This window comes from Homarus americanus, unplaced genomic scaffold (genome assembly GCF_018991925.1).
Source record: "Homarus americanus isolate GMGI-L3 unplaced genomic scaffold, GMGI_Hamer_2.0 scaffold27231, whole genome shotgun sequence".
Classification (NCBI taxonomy): domain Eukaryota; kingdom Metazoa; phylum Arthropoda; class Malacostraca; order Decapoda; family Nephropidae; genus Homarus; species Homarus americanus.
Genome location: NW_024718545.1, coordinates 3,600,011 through 3,625,487, shown reverse-complemented (window position 1 = coordinate 3,625,487; position 25,477 = coordinate 3,600,011). Strand labels below are relative to the sequence as shown.

Genomic DNA, 25,477 nt, shown 5'->3' with positions numbered 1-25,477 from the left:
CTAAAAGGTTCATACTAAGAGTGATGGTTCTTACTAAGAGCGGTGGTTCATACTAAGAGCGGAGGTCCATACTAAGAGTGGTGGTTCATACTAAGAGTGGTGGTTCATACTAAGACTGGTGGTTCATACTAAGAGTGATGGTCCATACTAAGAGCGGAGGTCCATACTAAGACTGGTGGTTCATACTAAGAGTGATGGTCCATACTAAGAGTGATGGTCCATACTAAGAGTGATGGTCCATACTAAGAGTGATGGTCCATACTAAGAGTGATGGTCCATACTTTGTTTGTTTGTTTGTTTGTTTATGCAATACAAGCTCTGTTTACCCCGTCATCACCTTTCCTCTTCCCACACCTTTATCGTCCCTTCTTATACCTTATACAGTGCAGGTGTCTGAAAGTAATTAACACAGGTATTGTATGGTACCCCAGTTCGGCAGAGAGAGAGAGAGAGAGAGAGAGAGAGAGAGAGAGAGAGAGAGAGAGAGATGATGTTACGCCTTGCTGTTCTCTTATTATTGTTCTTTCATTTTTATTAGCGTCTTTATTCAGCTTTTTCCACCTCCCTGTTTCTGTCAGTCTGTTGTCTATTTGTCTCTCTCTGTCTGTCTGTCTGTCTGTCTGTCTATTTGCATAGCCTTATATTTCCTGTAACATCTCTCTCTCTCTCTCAGGACATGTGTGTGTGTGTGTCTCTCATCGTCTCTATCTCCCTGTGTCTCTCATCGTCTCTATCATTTCTTGTGTCTCATCATAGTTATCCTCCCGCTAAAACGGTCTTGACTGTGTCCATTCAATTACTAACAGTCTCTCTATCTGTCAGTTACTCTAACAGTTTCCCCCCCTCCTCCTACCAGTTAATTTAACAGTCACTTCCTCTAGCCACCACAATCATGCAGAGAGTTTCCCACAGTTAGTTTCCGTGGTCACACACTTAACTGTCTTGACCCAAAGGTGTTGCTACCCTGGTCACTGTACAGTACACACACACACACACACACACACACACACACACACCATGACTCGTTAGAACACAGTTTGCAGACCAACCTCTCCTCCCCATCCCCTGTGCACCTCTCCCCATCCCCTGTGCACGCTTCCCCATCCCCTGTGCACCCTTCCCCATCCCCTGTGCACCCCTCCCCATCCCCTGTGCACCAACACGGCATCACGCTTACCATCTCCAGTTCACATCTATAGCAGCATTACCTGCAGTCTGTCAAGCAATTCTGAAGATTGATATAATGACAGGTGATAGAGTGATTGTCTTAAGGTATGCATGACGCCAGGTAAGTTATCGCCAGGTAACGGTACAGGTGTATGTGTGTGTGTGTGTGTGTGTGTGTGTGTGTGTGTGATCTTTTTTGACAGTTAATTGACAGAACAAGAGAAAGGAATTTGATATTTTCTTCGTTATTGTGTAACTCTTTTGTTTTTCTTAATGTTCACAACGGGTTATTATTGAACTTGTTTTTAAGAAGTTCATTTGTTCAATGTCTTATAAATAATTCACCATTGACAAGTTCTAAATTGGCGATACAGATTAATAACAAAACAAAAAATATTATCCTAATTAGTTGAACTTTCTAACAAACGGCACAAACTAACTGATCTTACCTTAACATAATTATAGAACTTAACATAATTATTGAACTTTTATGGGAAAAAGTTCACAATAAGAGATCACTGAACATGTATTATAACTACTATAATTATGAGAATCACCCCGGGGAAAGTGTACTAAAGGAAATATAATTTATAGACCTCTTCTCCTGCTGTTATAATCGTGAGAAACTTTTACAATACACTAGACCATTAAATTATATTACCTAGTATACATATGTAAGGCAGTATACATATATAAGCTTGTATACATGTGAAGGAAGTATGTGTGTATATATGTATAACTTGATCTGTGGTGTAATGGTCAGCATGCTAGCCTCTCAAGCATGTGGACCCGGTTTCGATCCCCAGGCAGGGTGAAACTAGAGGGGTCAGACCATGGGTGAAACTAGAGGGGTCAGACCATGGGTGAAACTAGAGGGGTCAGACCATGGGTGAAACTAGAGGGGTCAGACCATGGGTGAAACTAGGGGTCAGACCATGGGTGAAACTAGAGGGGTCAGACCATGGGTGAAACTAGAGGGGTCAGACCATGGGTGAAACTAGAGGGGTCAGACCATGGGTGAAACTAGGGGTCAGACCATGGGTGAAACTAGAGGGGTCAGATCATGGGTGAAACTAGAGGGGTCAGACCATGGGTGAAACTAGGGGTTAGACCTAATGAACGGTGCTTCATAACCACACACACACACACCTTCACTCTATCAAATTACGTAAAGAACCAAAAACAATCACAATTCTCTAAACCAATTTCCCCGGAAGTCAAATTTTAGATTTTCACAAGACGACCAAATCATTGTTGTGTCGTGGTCCCCTGGTGATTGTGAAGGGAGTTACTCACTGTTGATTGTTGCCTAAGACTGATTTGTTGGTGGTGGTGATGGATGATAGGTTATGGGTGTTGATGGGTGAGAGGTGGATGTTTTGATTAGTTATGTAGGAGCTATATACATACATACATACATACATACATACACAACAGGAAACAAAACAGACAGAGAGAGAGAGAGAGAGAGAGAGAGAGAGAGAGAGAGAGAAAGTCAGGATTTATAACACTACATAAATACAATGAACTCTGACAAACCAACACGTTCCCCTATGTTAACCAGACCATCAGATAACCATCCTCCTCCTCCCCCCCCATAACTCCCATTGTCTCTAAACTCTTATGGCAGTACAGTACAGTCTCTATGGCCGGATACACGTTAGAGAGTTTGGGCGAGGCGCGGCACTGCCATGTTCCACTACCACCCCCCCTCCTCTCCTGCCAGACGCACGATTAACTCCACCACAATTTGAGCCATGAAAGGTAATTACCGTGAAGGGAATATAATTTCATTGAGATGGTGATAATAAAACAATGATGTATAATAAATTAGTATTTTTGTTCTGTTACGTCAATCTTTACCTTTTCGTTCAATGAGATTTTTTTTTTACTTTTTAGAAATTAATATTACAGGTGTGACGCGGCAGGAGTGTTGCCTCAAGGGGGAAGTTATACCAGGTGTGTTAATTATTATTCTCCTCAGGTGTAATATACGACTGTAGATTAAAAGTGAATGGTTAATGAGTTACTATGATATTTGTTGTCAATTATTATTATTATTATTGTTATTATTATTATTATTATTATTTTTGTTATTGTTATTATTATTTTTGTTATTGTTATTATTATTGTTGTTGTTGTTGTTGTTTTGACTTTAGGTGTGTTGTGAAAGAGAGATTGATTCCTCTATTGATTGAGAGACAAGAGATACCTGTGTGAGATAGTGTAGAGACCTGCAACCACAATCTTCACTACCGCTACCACTATTATTACAACCATTATGACAACCACTACCACCGTAACCACAATCTTCATTAACGCTACCACCATTGCAACTACTATTACTACCATTACCAACACTAACAGTACTGTACTGATAATACTACCACTACCACCACCATTACCACAACTACCAATACCATTACTACCACAATCACCAATATCATAACCACAATCATTGCTATAACAATTCTACCACTCCACCACCACACACTACCACCACCACTCACTAATACCAACCAGTACCACTACCACTCATACCACACACCACCATCACTACTACCACACACCACAACACACCAACCACCACCGAAATAAATTCTAATTAACACAGCTCTTCCCTTTCCACACTAATGACTCGTTTACACCGCCCCCCCCCCCTCAAGCGTAACACCTAACTACCAATTCCACTCTAATTACATAAATCGAGTAAAAAGCCTTAATAATCTGAGACAATATATGGTTGTAAGTTAATATAGATGGATATGCAGTAAATCATAAGGTCAAATGTTATGAGATTATTTAGATTGAGAAAAATTTGCGTTTTTAATTGACAATATTATTTAGTTTTATTTACTCTTTCTCAATATTTATCTTCTGTTCTTCTACCTTCCCTTTCTTCTCTTCTCTTACTTTCTTTTAGTTATTTATTCCTTCTTCTTCTTCCTCTATCTCTATCTCGTCTATCTGTCTTCACTTCTTATATATCTCTTCTTTCCACTTCTCTTCTCTTCGTCCAATTCTGCTCCTTTATTCTTTCTGTCTCTCCTTCTCTCCTTCTGTTCCCTCCTCCTGCACTTTTCCAACTCCTCTTTCTCCTCCTCTTCCACCTCTCCCTCTCTTCCTACCTCACCCCTCTGTCTCTACCTTCCTTTCCTCTTCCTCCCTCTCTTCTCTTCTTCCCCCTCCTCCTCCCTCTCCATGATGGCTTCCGACAGCACACTATACAGAGTCTCTCACCTCACGCAGAAGACTCCTACCAAGACACAAGATTCCTACCAAGACACAAGACGTCCTTTCATGTGTCCGTGCGTCCGTTTATGCGTCCGTGCGTTTATAGTTCGTGCGTCCATTTATATGTCCGCAATCTGTTATTATGTTCGTGCGTCCGCTTATGCGTCCATTTATGTGCCCGTGCGTCCGTATATGCGTCCATTCATGCGTCAGTTTATTCATCCGTGCACCCATTCAAGTCTCCATCCGTCCGTCCGTAAACACTGGACTCAATGACTCGAACAAAACACCAAGATATTTTTACCCAAACTTGTTTATATTGATATATGACGTCATCCGCTGAGACCAGTTAATTGTAATCAGTGCCACAATCTAGACCCTAGTGGCACCTTGCACTTTCTGTGGCACTGTCGGGGAACTCTCAACCTATAGGGCTGACCTTCTCCTTGTGGTACCCTGTTGGTGTGACCTTTTTGATGAGGCACCTTGCTGACACTTTCACTTAGAGAATTTATGTGATGTATTTAAGAATATATATGATGTATTAACGTATGTAAATAATGTATCGAAGAATGTATATGATGTATTAGCGTATGTATATAATGTATTTAAGAATGTATATGATGTATTAACGTATGTAAATAATGTATCGAAGAATGTATATGATGTATTAGCGTATGTATATAATGTATTTAAGAATGTATATATAATGTATATAGTTTCATAAGCCAATTATCATTTTAAAATAAATATAAATTAATAATAGAAACAATTTTATATAGATAATTTACCAGAATATTTCGTTATGTTTATTTCTTATTGCGATTAATATATTAGTGAAAATAAAATATTAAAATAAAAATATATTTACATTTTCTTATTAATTTGCATTGATAAAAAAAATAAGTATTGGATATATTTAGATCTGTACTGTTATAAATTAAATACTTGTTTTTGTTCAGATTTGATTTTTGTTTTTGTCATCGTGAAGGACAGACAGACAGACAGACGTTACTGTTTCTTCATGGTAATAAGTCAGGTTCTGGTAGTCAGTTTTGAGAGAGAGAGAGAGAGAGAGAGAGAGAGAGAGAGAGAGAGAGAGAGAGAGAGAGAGAGAGAGAGGGAGATCTTGATGGGGAAGTGTTTTATTGGTGTGGGGTGGAGAGGCCATGAGGGAAGGAGTGGACGGCAGAGATACTTGTTTCCTCTATTATTATATACCTGTACATTTCAACACGCTACTTCACCACTTGTCGATACACACACACACACACATATATACACACACACACACACACACACATACACACACATACACACTCAACTTTCTATTCCTACATGATGTTCCCGCGGTCACCCACATGGAGTAAATGATGCAACTTAATCACCAGGTGTAAACTGTTACTAATGGTTTGACCGTGAACGTGTGATGTGTGTGTGTGTGTGTGTGTGTGTGTGTGTGTGTGTGAGTCAAGTGTATATGTTGACAAGCGTAGTGTGTGTTGAAAAGATTTGTGTGTGAGTATGTGTGTGTGTATTTGTAACTTTAAATCCACACAATACATACATACATACATACATACAAGTTACCACGACCACACCTTATCTCACGTAAATTCCAAAGGTAACCAAATTACCTCATATCACCCCAACACCTTTACAAATGAACAGGTATCCTGCTGGGGTACGTAAGGTCTTCTCAGGGTATACCGTTGGGGTAGACGACCCTAAGCCAGACCTTGTGTTCTTTAAGGGGAACTCCGGCAGCAGGGAGCCAGGGACGTCAACTTCAGGTGTCTTGTATTACGTGACTCCTGAGATCTTTAATTACAGGTGAGCTGGTGACTGTTTGACCGCCTCAAGATGGTGGTGATAGGTGGTGGTGATGGTGGTAGGTGGCGGTTGGTGGTGATAGGTGGTGGTTGGTGGTGATAGGTGGTGGTTGCAGGGTGATGGTGGTAGGTGGTTGGTGGTGATAGGTGGTGGTTGCAGATGGTGAGGTGGTGGTTGGTAAGATAGGTGGTAGTTGGTGGTGATGGTAGGTGGTGGGTTGGTGGTGATGGTGGTAGGTGGTGGCTGGTGGTGATAGGGGTGGTGGGTGATGACAGGTGATAGGTGTGTGAGGGTTGGTGGTGATGGTGGTGGTGTAGGTGGTATGGGGTGATAGGTGGTGGCTGGTGGTGATGGTGATAGGTGTGGTTGGTGGTGATAGGTGGTTGGTGGTGATGGTGGCAGGTGTGGTTGGTGGTGAGTAGGTGGTGGTTGGTGGTGATGGTGGTAGGTGGTGGCTGGTGGTGATGGTGGTAGGTGGTGGTTGGTGGTATAGGTGGTGGTGATGGTTGGTGGTGTGACAGGTGGTGGAGTAGGTGGTGCTGGTGTGATGGTGGTAGGTGGTGGTTGTAAGATAGGTAGGTTGGTGGTGATGGTGATAGGTGGTACAGGTGATAGGTGTGGTGGTTGCAGGTGATGGTGGTAGGTAAAGCAGGTGATAGGTGGTGGTTGGTGGTGATGGTGGTAGGTGGTGGTTGGTGGTGGTGGTGATGGTTGGTGGTGGTAGGTGGTAGTGATGGTTGGCGGTGGTGGTCAGTTTACTGTGCGCCCCATACTCATCCTGTGAGCGGTAACACAAAAGCATTACAGAGTAGAGGCCACAAAGGGTGTTCATCAGACCCCAGTGATTTTGTTATTATGGGAATGAATGTCACAGAGTATTTCCTGTATATTGTTTGTTTAAGTCGGTATATAGACGTTTGGCTTGGCTACTAGATGTGGTAGTGTGGATACAGCCTTAGTATATCAGCTATCTTGTCACCAGAGATAAAGTGGTGTTGCTTGGATCTATCTCTATAAGGTTCTATTTTTTCACAGTCTAGACGTAGTGTGAAAGTGTGTGGCCATATGTCGGGCCACACACTTTAACATTTAGTCTTGTTCACATCTGCCTGAGGGACATACTGCCAGAGGTACTTATATCTTAACCTTAGTCTAGCGGTTACAACATCTTGTAATCTGGTGGTCTTGTTACTTCCTCTTTATACAGTGTGGTGGTGATGACTGGTACTGGTGGTGGATAGTGGTGGAGGATGGTGGGTGTTGGTGGTGACTGTATGTGGGCTTTCTGGTGGTGGTGATGGTTGGTAGTGGTAATGGTGGTTGTGGTGGTGATGGGTGGTTGTGGGGGTAATGGTGATAGTGTAGGGGTGCTGGTGGCAGTGGTGGTGATGGTTGGTAGTGGTAATGGTAGTTGTGGTGGTGATGGGTGGTTGTGGGGGTAATGGTGATAGTGTAGGAGTGCTGGCAGGTGGGTGGTGATGGGCTGGTGGCAATGGTGTATGTGGTGATGGGTGGCGTTGGGTACAGATAGTGTAGGGTGCTGGTGGCAGGCAGGAGGAAGTTGGTAGTGGTAATGGTGGCTGTGGTGGCGATGGGTGGTTGTGGGGGCATGGTGATAGTGAAAGGTGGTGATGACAGGTAATGGTGGTTGTGAAAGATGGGGTGGTTGTGGGGGGCTGGTGATAGTGTAGGGGTGTTAGGTGGTGGTGATGGTTGGTAGTGGTAATGGTGGTTGTGGTGGTGATGGGTGGTTGTGGGGGTAATGGTGATAGTGTAGGGGTGCTGGTGGCAGTGGTGGTGATGGTTGGTAGTGGTAATGGTGGTTGTGGTGGTGATGAGTGGTTGTGGGGGTAATGGTGATAGTGTAGGGGTGCTGGTGGCAGTGGTGGTGATAGCGAAGAATGACGTAAATGATTCCGGGACTTACAAACCTTCCATATCAAGATAGGTTAAAGAAACTAAACTTACATACCCTAGAAAGACGAAGAGTGCGGGGAGATATGATAGAAGTATTTAAGTGGGTGAAAGGATTAACAAAGGCGAGTGGAACATGCTTAGCAACTTTGTAGTAAGTGCTGAAACGCTGGAAAGTTTCAAAAAGGAGGCTGGATAGATTCATGGATGATAGAGAGTGGTAGTAACTCTCGACAGGAGCTGCCATGAACAGGCCAACCGACCTATTGCAGACTCCTTAGTTTCTTATGTTCTTATGATAGTGTTAGAGTGGTGGTGGTAATGGTGGGGAAAGGTTTGATTGTACGTGTTGCAGGAACCGGCAGAGCAGGTTCAGGCGAGTCACATGTTACCAGGGTGGTGTTAACTGGTTAGGTTCATTAAGTTAGATTAAGTTAATTAAGTTAGGTTAGGTGTTATATTTGCTCTTCATGAAGAAAAATATCGATACAATATATAAATTAGAGAACAATCATTACTTCCGCTTCGATACGTTCCGCGACGGTCACTTCCCACGATAACTACGGCCACGGACCCTCACCACCTGCAGTAACTGTAGCCAAGGACCCTCAGCACGTACGGTAACTGTAGCCACGGACCCTTATCACGTACGGTAACTACAACAACGGTCAGCCATCACGTACTATGCTAACTACACTCACTCACGTTTGACCTCATTCGTGCTGGGTCCGTTGGCCAGTCACGTTCCACACGGCGAGCAGAAAAGCGACCCTATAATCGCCTGTTTAATATAAGGTTTAAAAAAAGATAAAGCAACATATATCACGAGAGAGATAACAGGTGTGTATATGTCTCTTATGTGTCATATATGAGACAAACATTGGACAATATGTCTTCCAGTATCACACGAAACACAATAAAGGTACTCAAACTATCCAACCAGGAGAGAACTCGTAACAATGGATTTAAATTAAACAAATTTAGATTAAGGTGAGAAAATAGATGAACATTGGTTTGGAAATTGAATAATGGATGAGTGGAACAAGTTACCGAACATCATCATTAACTCGAATACGCTGGATAGCTTCAAACATAAGTTGGATGGATATATGAGCAATAGGGGTTGGGTGTAAACGGGACTGCACAGTATGGGCCAATAGTCTCGCTGCAGTTTCCTCCATTCTTATGATTTTATGTGTCAGGTGAGGTGAGGGGTGAAGAGGAGGGTGAGGTGGTGATAAAGTTGTCAGGTGAGGTGAAGAGGGGGCGCCAGTAAGAGTGGGGGGGAGGTCTCATGCAGTTAATATCTTGAGGAGGATAACTGTTGAACAGGTCAGTGATAGCGGGACCTGACACACACACACCGTCATCACTCTGTCTACCAGCTTTCTCGAATGCTTATCATTACGGAATGTGATAATATTAACATAATTTAACATAAGCGTCTTACCTGTACAAGAAAATTCTCTAACATATCACTTCCATCCTATATTTATTGGAGTCATGATTCTTAAAGTTTTCTAATGATTTTTAAATGTTAATTACAACAATGTGTTAAAATCGTCCAAATGTTAAAATTATATACTTTAATCTTTCATGATACAACATTAACATTACATCACTATTGTCATGTAATACCTAATAAAACTCTTGTCATTTTAACATAAGAACATAAGAAAATAAGGAGTCTGCAATAGGCCGGTTGGCCTGTGCATGGCAGCTCCTGTCGAGAGTTACTACCACTCTCTATCATCCATGAATCTATCTAGCCTCCTTTTGAAACTTTCCAGAGTTCCCGCACTTACTACAAAGTTGCTAAGCTTGTTCCACTCGTCCACCACCCTATTTGTGAACCAGTTTCTTCCTATCTCCCTCCTAAACCTAAACTTATCCAACTTGAATCCGTTGCTCCGAGTCCTATCCTGCTCGGATATTATAAGAACTTTATCTATATCCCCTTTATTGATTCCTTTCACCCACTTAAATACTTCTATCATATCTCCCCGCACTCTTCGTCTTTCTAGGGAATGCAAGTTAAGTTTCTTTAGCCTATCCTGATATGGAAGGTTTCTAAGTCCCGGAATCATTTTTGTCATTCTTCGCTGCACCGACTCAAGTGAATTTATATCCATTCTATAATAGGGGCACCAGAACTGAACCGCATAATCGAGGTGTGGCCTGACTAGCGCAAGATATAGTTGCAATAAGTATTCTGCATTCTTGCTACTTACACTTGTAGATATAAAACCCAATACTCTTGTTTGCCTTATTTCAAAACATTAACGTGCCTGTTTTCAGGCCGTAGGTCCGGGCTTGCAAGTACCCCTAGGTCTCTTTCAAAAGTCGACTTCTCTAGGTTGATGTTGTTAAGGCTGCATACATTATAAGTATTTGTTCTTCCAATATTAAGTACGCTGCACTTGCTGGTGTTGAATTTCATTTGCCATTTTTCAGACCACCCCTGCAGTTTATTTAGACCCTCCTGTAATGCATTTGCATCCTGCCCTGAATTAATTTGCCGCCCTATTTTGGTGTCATCCGCAAACTTGCTTATGTCACTACTGATCCCAGTATCTAGATCGTTTATGTAGATTATGAACAAGAGTGCCCAGCATCGACCCCCTGGGGCTCAGATTTAACACCATCTACGCTGACCCTCTGCGTTCTATCGGTGAGCCATGATTTTATCCAATTTAAAACTTTCCTCTCGATACCATGAGCCTTAATTTTTCTCAGAAGCCTCTGATGCGGTACTCTGTCAAATGCTTTGCTAAAGTCTAAGTAAATAACATCGTAATTTTCGCCATTATCTACTACCTCGAAGACTCTCCTAAAACGAGTTTCAACCCTGTGTTTCATCAGTGTTAATGATCCTGAAGAGTGTTAAATTGGTGTTAGTGGACGTAAGACTCACCTGCTAGACGATGCTCCTGTTAACACTGAAGAGTAATACCTGACCGAGTCTTGGGTTTATTGTGTCTGTTACTGGTTTAGTAGTGTGTTGAACTTGTGCCAGTACTAACACACACACACACACACACACACACACATCAACCTAAACTAATCCTTACATAGCAGCATAACGTAACCTAAACCTAACCTACCCTAAAAACAAATTTAACTTAAACTAAATAGCTATATTCCAACCCCCGTTACATTCCAACCTCCATATTCTCCCCCCCCCCCCCGATATATGTCAACCTGTAAGGACACCTCACTATAACGTGCGCTCACACACATAAGACTCTAGTCCATCCTCTCTGCCCTCAAGTAAGATAAGCCAATGACCGCTATGAACGGATTTTCTCCTCAAGAACAGGTTTAGTCTGTGTCATAGTTTATCGTCTGGTCATCTTGTTACGGGCTGTTGATGTGAACGTTCTTTTCTGATACCGGACGATGTAAGTTGATTCCGATACAGGCTGGTACCAGTGTGTGTGTGTGTGTGTGTGTGTGTGTGTGTGTGTGTGTGTGTGTGTGTGTGTGTGTGCTGGGTTTTGTGTGTGTGCGTGTGTTGGGCTTTTGTGTGTGTTTGTGTGTGTGTACGTACATGTAGTGTTTAACTGTGTGTATTATTATTTTCTAGAAGAGGAGGTGGAGGATCAGAAGAGAGAGAGAGAGAGAGAGAGAGAGAGAGAGAGAGAGAGAGAGAGAGAGAGAGAGAGAGAGAGAGAGAGGGAGGTGAGGGTGAATCACGAGGAGAGACAGCGTATGGCATCTCTCACGATATTGTCCGCCACGAAGAAGGAGGAGGAGGAGGAGAGAAGGAGGAGGAGGAGGAGGAGGAGGAGAAGGAGGAGGAGGAGGAGGAGGAGAGGAGGAGGAGGAGGAGGAGGAGGAGAGGAGGAGGAGAAGGGAGGAGGGAGGAGGAGGAGGAGGAGGAGAGAGGAGAAGGAGAGGAGGAGGAGGAAGAAGAGGAGGAGTGGGAGGTTCAAGTCATGGACTGAGAGAGCGCCTTTGTGTTGCTCCAAAAAGGGAAAAAAGCTCAAATGAATTCAAAGACTCCACAAAAAAGTGACCAATAACTGACTCAGGTATAAGACTCCCTAACTGACTCCGGTGTGATAAGAATTCCTCACTGACTCAGGTACAAGACTCCCTAACTGACTCCGGTGTGATAAGACTCCCATCATCTTCTGGATGTTATGAAGAATACCTGGAGAACTGAGAAGGTGGGGGAGGAGGACGAGGTAGGGAGGTAGGAGGAGGTAGGGGGAGGTAGGGAGGTAGGAGTAGGAGGAGGTAGAAGGGAGGTAGGGGAGTGTAGGAGGGGAGGTGCAGGGGAGGTAGGAGAGTGTAGTAGGGGAGGTGGGAGGAGGCAGGGAGGTAGGAGGAGGCAGGGGAGGTAGGGGAGGTAGGAGTAGGAGGAGGTAGGGAAGGTGGAGGAGGTGTAGGGGAGGCAGGGAGGTAGGGGAGGTAGGAGGAGTTTCAGAAACCGGTGTAAGGTTATAACGGACGTGGGAGTCCTCTTCTTGGTGTTGTCGCCGGCCACCTCCTCCCACACACACACCGGGACCTTGAGAGTTACCGGGAAGCAATATAGTGAAGATGATACTGTAGGACTTCCATGATGGTGAGAGAGAGAGAGAGAGACTCAGGTAGTAGGGTCTCTCTTGAGGGCGCCGAAGATCCTCCAACACAGTGAACTCCAGAAGACAAGAGTTTTAAGATGCTGGTGCAGACATTCACGTCACACAGGGTGGTGGTGGTGGTAGTGTGGGTCCAGTCAGATTCGGTGCGTGCGGGCGAGTGTGTGCGTGTGCGTGTGTGTGTGTGTGTGTGTGTGTGTGTGTGTGTGTGCTCTTAAGGTGTTTGCTATTTGACGTCTATTGTTGTTATTATTATCATTATCATCATAATTATTTATTGTTAATATTGTTACCATTAAGACTTTTATCAACATAATCACCATCATACATTCAGAACATAAGAATGGAGGAAACTGCAGCGGGCCTATTGGTCCATACTGGTCAGTCTCGTTTACACCCAACCCCTATCGCTCATATATCCACCCAACCTATGTTTGAAGCTATCCAGCGTATTCGAGTTAATGATGATATTTGGTAACTTGTTCCACTCGTCCACTACTCTATTTCCAAACCAATGTTTACCTATTTCGCGCCTAAATCTAGATTTGTCTTATTCAAAACTATTGTTACGAGTTCGCTCCTGGTTAGATAGTTTGAGTACCTTTGTAATGTCCCCTTTGTTTAGCCCTGACTTCCATTTATACACCTCGATCACATCGCCCCTCACTCTACGTCTCTTACTGTAACACGCGGCGAAAGAAACAGTGTTGGGGAGACCACCGAATTTACCGAATCGTAATGGTCGTCCAGTACTGTACCTGTTGGTCCGTCTGTTGGCTGGCTCGTGCGTCAGGTGGGAGAGAGAGAGAGAGAGAGAGAGAGAGAGAGAAGAGAGAGAGAGAGAGAGAGAGAGAGAGAGAGAGAGAGAGAGAGATACTACAATAATGTGACTGACTTTTCACGATAAGTTAAAACAATCTTATTTGTACTATACAGAACCCTACACCCCTCTTCACGCCCCCTACACCCCTCTTCACGCCCTCTACACCCCTCTTCACGCCCCCTACACCCCTCTTCACGCCCCCTACACACCTCTTCACGCCCTCTACACCCCTCTTCACGCCCTCTACACCTCTCTTCACGCCCTCTACACCTCTGGCCTCGTTAAACTAAATAAAACTATAACTGTTTGGTAAGGTCTTGTTTTTAACCCACACTCAAGGTAAACAATGAATTTGGTCATATAGTTAAAAAAAAAGACCCCATGTTTTTTTTTTCCAAGTATTACCTCGTGTTAATGTAAGGGTCGCGTAACTGAGTGTTCTAGGGAAAAAAATATATACTCCTGAAGGGGAAAATACTGAAGTTGATCTTTTGTACCCAGTGATGCGCACACACACACACACACACACACACACACACAGTCATGTATTCACGACACATGCGCGTTCGTTGCGTGTAATGGAGAGATGACCGTCGTGTTCAATAAGGTTTCCAACTTCTGGAGGTTTGTACCTGTAATTGTATCTATACCTGTACCTGTATGTATACCTGTTCCATCTCCTACACACAGTCTCCTCATCTCCAGCTTCGTGTATTGCCAGGCTACTATGACCTCTGTGTCAAGGGGCTGTAAGGACTGCGTGGTGAGGCTGTGGTCGCGTGAGGTAGGAGGAAGATAATGGTTTAACACCCAAACCACATGTTGGTTAAGTCTGGCTCATTACTTGTATGATTAAGTCACAGTTATTCGTAAGATCCCGTGTAATGATGACGATGAGGATGATGACGATGATGACTATGATGATGAGATATTTGCCAGAGTATTAAAGGAATGTAAGGATGAGTTTAGTATGCCCTTAGCAAAGTTGTTTAACATGTCATTAAAAACAGGTGTCGTGCCAGAATCCTGGAGGATAGCGATTGTAATACCGATTTTCAGGAAGGGGGATAGATCACTATCCTCTAACTACCGCCCAATCAGTCTAACATCAATAGTAGGTAAATTACTAGAATCAATTATTTCAAACTCTATTCGAAACCACCTGGAGAAGCACAAGTTGATCAATGATTCCCAGCATGGCTTCACAAGTGGGCGTTCATGTCTAACAAATCTATTAACATTCTTTTTATCAGTTTTCGAATCGGTGGACAAGGGGCACAATTATGATGTGGTATATCTCGACTTTAGCAAAGCCTTCGAACAGAGTCCCCCACGAAAGACTAATTAAAAAGGTAGAAGCGCATGGCATCAGAGGTAATATCCTTAAATGGATTAGGGCGTGGTTAAGGGACAGGAAACAGCGAGTGAGCATAAACGGCACTAAATCGCATTGGAGCAACGTCACTAGGGGAGTTCCCCAAGGCTCAGTACTTGGACCACGATTATTTATTATATACATAAACGACATAGATATCGGCATAGACAGCAACATAAGTAAATTTGCTGATGACACTAAAATAGGACGTGTAATTAAATCTGACGAGGACTCTGCAAAAGTACAGGAAGATCTAAACAAATTTTTCGAATGGTCGGAAAAATGGCAGATGAAATTCAATGTGGACAAATGTAAAGTACTCAGTATAGGAGATGTAAACAGGGAAACCAGATACCAGATGAACAACGATGCCATTGTGGAATCCAACTGCGCAAGAGATTTAGGAGTAATGATAAGTAAGAATCTTAAGCAAAGTAAACAATGTGTTTTTGCTCGTAACAAGGCTAATAAAGTATTTGGGATCATACAAAGGAGTGTTAGTTACAAGACTAGCGAAGTCATCTTAAAATTATATCTAGCGCTTGTGAGACCTCACCTGGATTACGCAGTTCAGTTCTGTTCACCGTATTACAGAATGAATATAGAATCATTGGAGAGAATCCAGAGTTGAATGACAAGACTAATCCCGGGCATTAGGAACTTTGAATACAGAGACAGGTTAAAGCATCTTAATTTGCACTCCCTCGAGAGACGTAGAGTGAGGGGCGACATGATAGAGGTGTATAAATGGAAGTCAGGGTTAAACAAAGGTACATTACAAAGGTACTCAAACTATCCAACCAGGAGCGAACTCGTAACAATGGTTTTAAATTAGACAAATTTAGATATCGGCGCGAAATTGGTAAACATCGGTTGGGAAACAGAGTAGTGGACGAGTGGAACAAGTTACCAAATATCATCATTAACTCGAATACGCTGGGTAGCTTCAAACATAGGTTGGATGCTCATATGAGCAATAGGGATTGGGTGTAAACGGGACTGCCCAGTATGGGCCAATAGGCCCGCTGCAGTTTCCTCCATTCTTGGGTTCTTATAACTAGTAGACGACATGCAAAACACTTCCTTAATGACGAAAGAAAGTCTGGGCTATCTATAGATTAGACACCTCTGACACACACACACACACACACACACACACACGTAAACACACAGACACATGGAACTAGATGTAAAAAGATCATCGTCACAAGGCCATTGTATTGTACACTGTTGTTGAGCTGTCATCTGTACCACAGCACGTGACTCTCTCTACCAGCTGACTCTGTGCGTGTGTGTGTGTGTGTGTGTGTGCGTGTGTGTGTGTCCGGGATGAAAACCACACATGACGCCCTTCCATCTTTCCTCCCATTAAGCAGGCAGCCACGTTAAGTCGCAATAGTTACATAAGATCATAAGAAAAAAGGAGTCTGCAATAGGCCGGTTGGCCTGTGCATGGCAGCTCCTGTCGAGAGTTACTACCACTCTCTATCATCCATGAATCTATCCAGCCTCCTTTTGAAACTTTCCAGAGTTCCCGCACTTACTACAAAGTTGCTAAGCTTGTTCCACTCGTCTACCACCCTATTTGTGAACCAGTTTCTTCCTATCTCCCTCCTAAACCTAAACTTATCCAACTTGAATCCGTTGCTCCGAGTCCTATCCTGCTCGGATATTATAAGAACTTTATATATATCCCCTTTATTGATTCCTTTCACCCACTTAAATACTTCTATCATATCTCCCCGCACTCTTCGTCTTTCTAGGGAATGCAAGTTTAGTTTCTTTAACCTATCCTGATATGGAAGGTTTCTAAGTCCCGGAATCATTTCGTCATTCTTCGCTGCACCGACACTAGTGAATTGATATCCATTCTATAATAGGGGCACCAGAACTGAACCACATAATGGAGGTGCGGCCTGACGCCAACATCAAGTAAATGCCAATGAAAATGTGCGTCTCAGAGTAGCTTTGGCATTTAGGTGTTTTGATTGGTAGTAAAGTATTCGTGATGATGTTATTGTCGTGTTTTATGGGAGACTTGAGTAGAGGTAGACGAGACATAAAATCACTCACCATACACCACACTTGTCACAACCACCATACACCACACGTGTCACCACCATACACCACACCTGTCACCACCATACACCACACCTATCACCACCATACACCACACCTATCACCACCATACACCACACCTATCACCACCATACACCACACCTGTCACCACCATACACCACACCTGTCACCACTATACACCACACCTGTCAACACTATACACCACACCTGTCACCACCATACACCACACCTGTCACCACCATACACCACACCTGCAGGTACTCACTCTCTATATGTTCCTTGACCCAGAATTAACAAAGGTGTCTCCGTTAACAGTCTACGCCACTAATGCTATAAAGAACGCGTCTAACTGGCTACCTGTCTAACTGGCTACCTGTCTAACTGGCTACCTGTCTAAAATGGCTACCTGTCTAAAATGGCTACCTGTCTAAAACTGTACCACTCAAAATAAAAACACACCTCATTATGATCAAACCTAACCTAACGGTATCTAACTTCCTTAACCTAATCTAACCTAACCTAACTTCCTTAACCTAATCTAACCTAACCTAAACTAGCTTAACTTAATCTAACCTAACCTATTCAGACTTTACCTAACCTAAACTGTACATGTCGTCTAATTAAAGCAGTTTAGTTCTCAGAATGCGGGAGCTTGTTCAGTGTCACATTATTGTAGGTGGCAGGTGGTACCCCTTGAGGCAGGTGGTACCCCTTGAGGCAGGTGGTACCCTTGAGGGAGATGGTACCCTTGAGGCAGGTGACACCTTGAGGCAGGGTGGGGTACCCCGCCAGGGCAGTGCTGTGCCAGAGGCAGGAGAGGAACCCCTTATTTACAGGTGGTGCTCACTTGTTACAGGTGGTACTCCTTCAGAGCATGTGGTTCTCCTTAAGGCAAAATTAGGTACTCCTTGAGGCAAATTAGAGCCTGAGACAGGTGTTTCCTCAGTGAGCACTCCTTGAAACAGGTCTGGGGAACCCTTGAGAGCAGGTGGGCTCCTTGAGACAGGTGGGTACCCCTTGAGGCAGGTGGGTACCCCTTGAGGCAGGAGGAACCCCTTGTTGCAGGTGGTACTCCTTGTTACAGGTGTTACTCCTTGGAACATGTGGTTCTCCTTAAGGCAGGTGGTACTCCTTGAGAACTTGAGTGGAAGCCCTTGAGACAGGTGGTACTCCTTGAGGCAGAGTGGTACCCTTGGGGCAAGGTGGCACCTTGTTACAGGTGAGTACTCCTTTGAGACATGCAGGTACTCCTTGAGACATGTGGTTTCTCCTTGAGACAGGTGGGTACTCCTTGAGGCAGGTGGCACCCCTTGAAGTAGGTGGTACTCCTTGAGGCAGGTGGTACTCCTTGAGAACAGGTGGTACCTCTTGAGTCAGGTGGGTACCTTGTTTACAGGTGGTACCCCTTGAGGCAGGTGGTACCCCTTGTTACAGGTGGTACTCCTTGAAACATGTGGTACTCCTTGAGGCAGGTGGCACCCCTTGAGGCAGGTGGTACTCCTTGAAGCAGGTGGTACTCCTTGAGACAGGCGGTTCTCCTTGAGGCAGGTGGCACCCTTTGTTACAGGTGGTACTCCTTGAGACAGGTGGCACCCCTTGAGACCCTGAAACCGGCATCTTGTTGGCTCTCCACCCCCGGGTTACGACTCTGTGGCTTAGTACGAGTCTGTTGTGTGTGTGTGTGTGTGCGTGTGTGTAGCTGGGTGCTCTGTGTGGGTGTGTAAGTGGCAGGTGTGTACGTGGCAGGTGTGTACGTGGCAGGTGTGTACGTGGCAGGTGTGTACGTGTAGCTAACGAAATTGTGTGTATTTAATGATTGTAAGGTAACACTTAGAGGCTGTGTGGGTGTGGGCGGGTTTGTGGGTGTGGGTGGATTTGTGGGTGTGGGTGGATTTGTGGGTGTCTGTACGTGTATATGAGTAAAGTATACATAACGGCTGTGTACGCCCATGCGAGTGTATGTATAGTACTGTATATAGGCTTATTTAACTGGTATGTACATGTGTGTGTGTGTGTGTATACGGCGACTGCTTAATTATAAAACAACAACAACAAAAACAACAACAACAAAAACAACAACAACAACAAAAGTAGTCATAAACAATAAGAAACAAGAACAGCAAAACAATAAAACATTACCAAAAACAATAACAGAAAAAATAGAACATCTAAGAGAAACAAAAACACGAAACAAAAACAACAATGACAGTTAAGAAAATCTATTCACTCACAGAGACAAAACAAACAAACAAACAAACACACTTACGTCTTTTGCTTTTCGGGGTAATCATCTTGGCGGCTGCTGGAGGCATTGCTAGTGTGGCAGGAGACCAAGGTGTGGCACTGGTGAGACGGAGAAGGATGTGGTGGCACGTTAGGGTTCAGGAATTTCTTCTTATTTTTTTGGGAGTATGGTCGAGATGTGGTAAGAGACGATGTGATGGATAAAGGGTGTGGCACTGTACAGGTGTTCAGGGTGTGGTAGAGATGATGTGGTCACGTTCGATTCTGATGATGGTAGTAGTGGTGGTAGAGATGGTGTGGCGGCGATTATAACGGTGTGGTAGAACGATGATAATTACCAACACGTTATAATAATACAATAACACTTCAATTACATCTACCAAACACTTCACTATTACACTTCACCTCTACACCATTATCACTCATCACTTTATCTCAATTTATCGTCTTTTTTCCTCCTTTTCTCTTATTTTATCGTATTTTCTATCTTATTTTTCTCTCTCTCTCTCTCTCTTCCTTAGTCTTTCATCCTTCACTTTCCACTATTTACTTTTTTTCAATAAATTTACACTTAAAAAAAAAACACTCACGAATTGCTAAAAAATATCCGTCTATTAATCTGTCTATCTGTCTGTCTATCTGTCTTTATCTATGTCTGTCTATCTGTCTATATCTACAATGCACATACAGAGAATTATCCTTAATTCTAATGTACATTTTTTTGTCTATTTTTCTATAATCGTCTTTGATTCTTTAGATCAATATTTATGATTATAATCCAGTATAATCACAACATGATCAGTTTCAGTTATTTTTTTTTAAGTCCTGATCAATTTTGTTTTAGTTTTGATCAATTTATTTTGGTTTTGATCAATTTATTTCAATTTTGCTCAATTTATTTCAGCTTTTACCCCCCAAAAAATCAGTTTTGATCAATTTATTTCAGTTTTGATCATTTTTTTTAGTTTTGATCAAAGATTCAGAGGTGATCAGACTTAGTTTATATGGCACTATAAGTTAACTGTTATTCACAGGCTCTTTACATGTTATTATTCCTGAAACTGCAATTAATTCATCCATTATTACACTTAATTATTACAGGTGAGATTATATGACCCACCAGAGAGAGAGAGAGAGAGAGAGAGAGAAAACAAAATTTGGAACTTCACTTAAGGAGGAGAAGCAGAGGAAGAAGAAAGGGGAAGGAGGGAAAGGAGGAGAAGAAGGAAGAAGGGGAGGAGGGAGTGAGGAGGGGAAGGGAGGGGGGGGAAGCAGGAAGAGAAGAAGAAGGAGAAAGGTGTAGGTATAGTCATTCCACCAGTGACTCATCAACACTAAATTGACTCCTTTACAACACACCACTTTACAATACACTTAAGTACCAGACCTTGAATTAGTATTATACACTTTCCAATGACTATGTAAAATACCTAACCTAACCTAACCAAACCTAACAGGAAAAATTACCAGCTACTAACCAAATAACGTATATTGATTAGTCTAACAGGTAAATATTTATAACTATTTCTATATGTATACATTTACCTTCACTAAATACCATAAGAAACCTCTAAAATAAAACTGTATCGAAATAACCTTTAACTCATAACCTATATCAATAATACACACACAAAAAAAAAATCAGGAAATATAAACGAATTGATATATAAAAAAAGGTGAAAGGAAATATGAAGTGAATGTCAATACAAGTCTTTAAATGCGAAGGAAAGAGATTAAATCCTTTTAATAAGAGGGTTTAAAGACCTTGGCTTATATTCAGGCCCAAAGACCAAGGAATTACTTTCATCCGTTGATAAAATATGACAGTTAACAGATGAGTGTAGTAATTATGTGTATGTTGAAGGATATGATGTAATTCCTTGAGTATGATGAGTTAACCCTTGACACCATATTCAAGAGGTTGGCACCATACTCAAAGATTTGCCACCATACTCAAGAGGATTGACACTATACTCAAAAGGATTGGCACTATGTACAAAGGGTTGGCACTATACATAAAAGGTTGGCACTATACATAAGAGGTTGGCACTATACATAAGAGGTTGGCACTATACATAAAAGGTTGGCACTATACATAAAAGGTTGGCACTATACATAAGAGGTTGGCACTATACATAAAAGGTTGGCACTATATTTGGCAGGGTTTGACACCATACGAAATTTAGTGGAGCCCGGAATACCACCAACACGAACTGAACATATGATGGTCTTCAAGATAACAAGAACACAATGATAGTCTTCAAGATAACAAGAACACAATGATAGTCTTCAAGATAACAAGAACACAATGATAGTCTTCCAAGATAACAAGAACACAATGATAGTCTTCAAGATAACAAGAACACAATGATAGTCTTCAAGATAACAAGAACACAATGATAGTCTTCAAGATAACATGAACACAATGATAGTCTTCAAGATAACAAGAACACAATGATAGTCTTCAAGATAACAAGAACACAATGATAGTCTTCAAGATAACAAGAACACAATGATAGTCTTCAAGATAACAAGAACACAATGATAGTCTTCAAGATAACAAGAACACAATGATAGTCTTCAAGATAACAAGAACACAATGATAGTCTTCAAGATAACATGAACACAATGATAGTCTTCAAGATAACAAGAACACAATGATAGTCTTCAAGATAATAAGAACACAATGATAGTCTTCAAGATAACAAGAACACAATGATAGTCTTCAAGATAACAACAATGATAGTCTTCAAGATAACATGAACACAGTGATAGTCTTCAAGATAACAAGAACACAATGATAGTCTTCAAGATAACATGAACACAATGATAGTCTTCAAGATAACATGAACACAATAATAGTCTTCAAGATAATAAGAACACAATGATAGTCTTCAAGATAACAAGAACACAATGATAGTCTTCAAGATAACAAGAACACAATGATAGTCTTGAAGATAACATGAACACAATGATAGTCTTCAAGATAACAAGAACACAATAATAGTCTTCAAGATAACAAGAACACAATGATAGTCTTCAAGATAACAAGAACACAATGATAGTCTTCAAGATAACATGAACACAATGATACTTTTTACTTATTAGGTCTTTGCAAGATAACAGGTGAGATAACAAGTTCTTATAACATCTTATATTCGGGTTATAAGTCTATTTTTTACTTACAATTACGTATAAAAAAAAACTTAAGTAATGATTATAAGTAAGATAACATAACACTTAAGTACAGATTATTACTTACAATTATTTTTAAGATATGATATAATGAACATAAGTATATAGATTTACATATACTTTTCTACAACAATACTTTACAACATATAAGTAAAGGTCAATAATTTACAGTTGGTCTCATGTAAGTAGTTGTAAATATACTTATAACCAAGACGTCAATATTAAGTAAAGCAACGAACTTTTAAGAATAAGGGAGAGAGGAGAGAATATTAACAGAAGAGGGAGATGATGATAATGAGGAGGAAGAAGAAGATGATGATGATGAGGGAAGGAGAAAGAAGAATAAGAGGAAGAAGAATAAGAAGGTACAAAAGAAGATAAATGGTGAACAAGAGAAAAACGAGGAAAAGAAAGAAGGAAGGAGAAGAAGAGAGGAGGATAACTGATTAAGAACAAGAAGAAAAAGAACAAAAAGACAATAAAGATAAAGAAGAAAGACAAAAAATATGAAGAAAAGGGAAAAAGAATAATCAGAAGGTAAATAATTATAAACACATATTTAAATCTTAATTACAGTAATTAGCTATACAAGGTAACACTAATTACCGTACACAGGTGACCAAGGATGTGGCTAATTAGGACAGGTAATTGAGCAAAGGTCCTGTGTTAAAATATGATGAATTAACCCTATGTACATGATAACTTAACCCCTTGAATACAATGAGTTAATCCTGTATGATGACTAAACCCTTTGAATACATATACTTAACCCAATGAGTATGATGATTTAACACGTTTGAGTATGATGATTTAACACCTTGAGCATGATGACTTAACAACCCCTTGAATACAATGAGCTAATTCCGTATGATGATTTAACACCTTGAGTATGATGATATAATCCCTTGAGTTCAATAATAGAGTATAATTATTGAATACATAAGATGAAAATTATATACGAGTATAATTATAGAGCATGCTAAAAACGAAAAAAAAAATTACACAGCAAGATGAAACAGAATTATTTAGTGCTGTTTCCCCTGTAATACAAACAATTGTTGGTGGCGGCGTTACGAGAGCTTCCGGCTGTAGGTGGTGCACGTGAGGGAGTGAGGGAGGGAGAGAGATAGAGAGGTGGGGAATGAGGGAGGTGGGGGGTAGGGAAGGAGGAGTGAGTGAGAGAGGAAGGAGGAAAGGTAAGGTGTGTGGGATGCCTCCTCCTCTGTTTATACCTGGTCCACCTCCCACCCCCCCTTCTCATCCACCCTCCCACTCACCTACACAACACCTGCCCGTTCCACTTCCCCCTCACTATTCCGTCACACTTTCCTTTCCTTTTACTCTGGGTCTATTGTTATTTTCTTTACTCTTTCCTTTGTCTCTCTCTCTCTCTCTCTCTCTCTCTCACTAACGACAATTTGCATAATCTGACGTACTGATGTTCACAAAATGTCCTTCAAGAAATAATCATATGCAAAAATCTTCGTAATTTCCCGAACCAAATCATCGTGTTTATGGAGCCAGTAAACTCATTCGGCAAATCACACATCACGTCTCTTTTTATCAGTTCATGGTATATTTTCAACACTGTTCTATGGAAAGTTGTAAAGGAAATCACTCTATTGCGAGTTATTAGTTACAGTAATGTTATTTTTGTTGTTTCTTAAATCAAATGACTCGCTTTCTTCTAAACACACGGCAGGGTTAAGCGTAACACGACCACACAAGTAGTTTCCACTTAAAATGACCAATTATACATTTCTTCGTTAATAGTTCATGATGAAGATTTCACTGTTTATATACCGTCAAGATATATATAGATAACACTAGAATTTAAATCTACCCGGGTTGAGATCACAGAGTATAGCGTGGTAGGGCGTAGGGTGGTATAAGTGAAGAGACGCGGTGTGGCCCAGCCGAGCGTCCACCCACCACGCGACGCCGCACAGTACTGGCTGGCAGGAGAGACTTCAACGGGGTCCTACACTACCACACCGACAGCTGTTGAGCGAATGACGCGGGCAGTGGTGTGATGTGCTGTTCCTCCCTCTTCCTCTCACCCTTTCTCCTTCTACCTCTCTCTCCCTCTCCCTCCCTCTCCCCCATTCCTCGACGAGTAGAGAATGTAAGAAGTTGATACGAAGAAGGGAAAAACAGAAATAATCTCACTAATAACTTACTAATTATCTATAGCATAATTTTCTTAATAATATGTGAAAGATAAATCAGTCATTATTACCCATATATTATTGGATCATATGAAGATCAAAACCCCCCAGGCTATTTTACCTGATGATTAAGCAACCTAACACTACTTTGGGAGGTTAGGTTAGGTTAAGGTAGGTTAGGTTAGGTTAAGGTAGGTTAGGTTAGGTTAAGGTAGGTTAGGTTAGGTTAGGTTAAGGTAGGTTAGGTTAGGTTAGGTTAAGGTAGCTTAGGTTAGGTTAGGTTAAGGTAGGTTAGGTTAGGTTAAGGTAGGTTAGGTTAGGTTAAGTTAGCGTCAAGGTGTTCACTCTTAAGGTGTAATAAGCTGGGGTGGCTAATCTTCAAGTGATTTCTCTTACCTAAACACTTTAATAAATGAAACTCTTAACTCAACACACGACAAAGAGAGGAACTTGCGTCATCACAACACCTACAGCCAATAGTTACGTCATCACAACACTTACAGCCAATAGTTACGTCATCACAACACCTACAGCCAATAGTTACGTCATCACAACACCTACAGCCAATAGTTACGTCATCACAACACCTACAGCCAATAGTTACGTCATCACAACACCTACAGCCAATAGTTACGTCATCACAACACCTACAGCCAATAGTTACGTCATCACAACATCTACAGCCAATAGTTACGTCATCACAACACCTGCAGACCACAGGTGTATCGTTGTATCTCACCTGTTAATACAATAAACTAACTAAAAAATACAAATAATACAACACATTCAACATACAACTATACACCCATACATAAACAGAATTATTAGTACGTATTAAATTCATATATAAAAATAC

General features: G+C 41.8%; 1 long non-coding RNA gene across 1 annotated transcript in view; it reads right to left on the bottom strand.

Moving 5' to 3' along the window:
* Positions 1 to 24,449, bottom strand: part of LOC121859750 — a 41,001-nt gene extending 16,552 nt beyond the window's left edge. Inside the window, exons 1-2 of the long non-coding RNA XR_006087708.1 lie at positions 24,297 to 24,449; positions 19,281 to 20,319 (exon numbers count right to left, since the gene is read on the bottom strand). This is a non-coding gene — a long non-coding RNA (uncharacterized LOC121859750). The remainder of the gene's footprint in view (positions 1 to 19,280; positions 20,320 to 24,296) is intronic.
* Between the last annotated feature and the right edge of the window lie 1,028 nt (positions 24,450 to 25,477).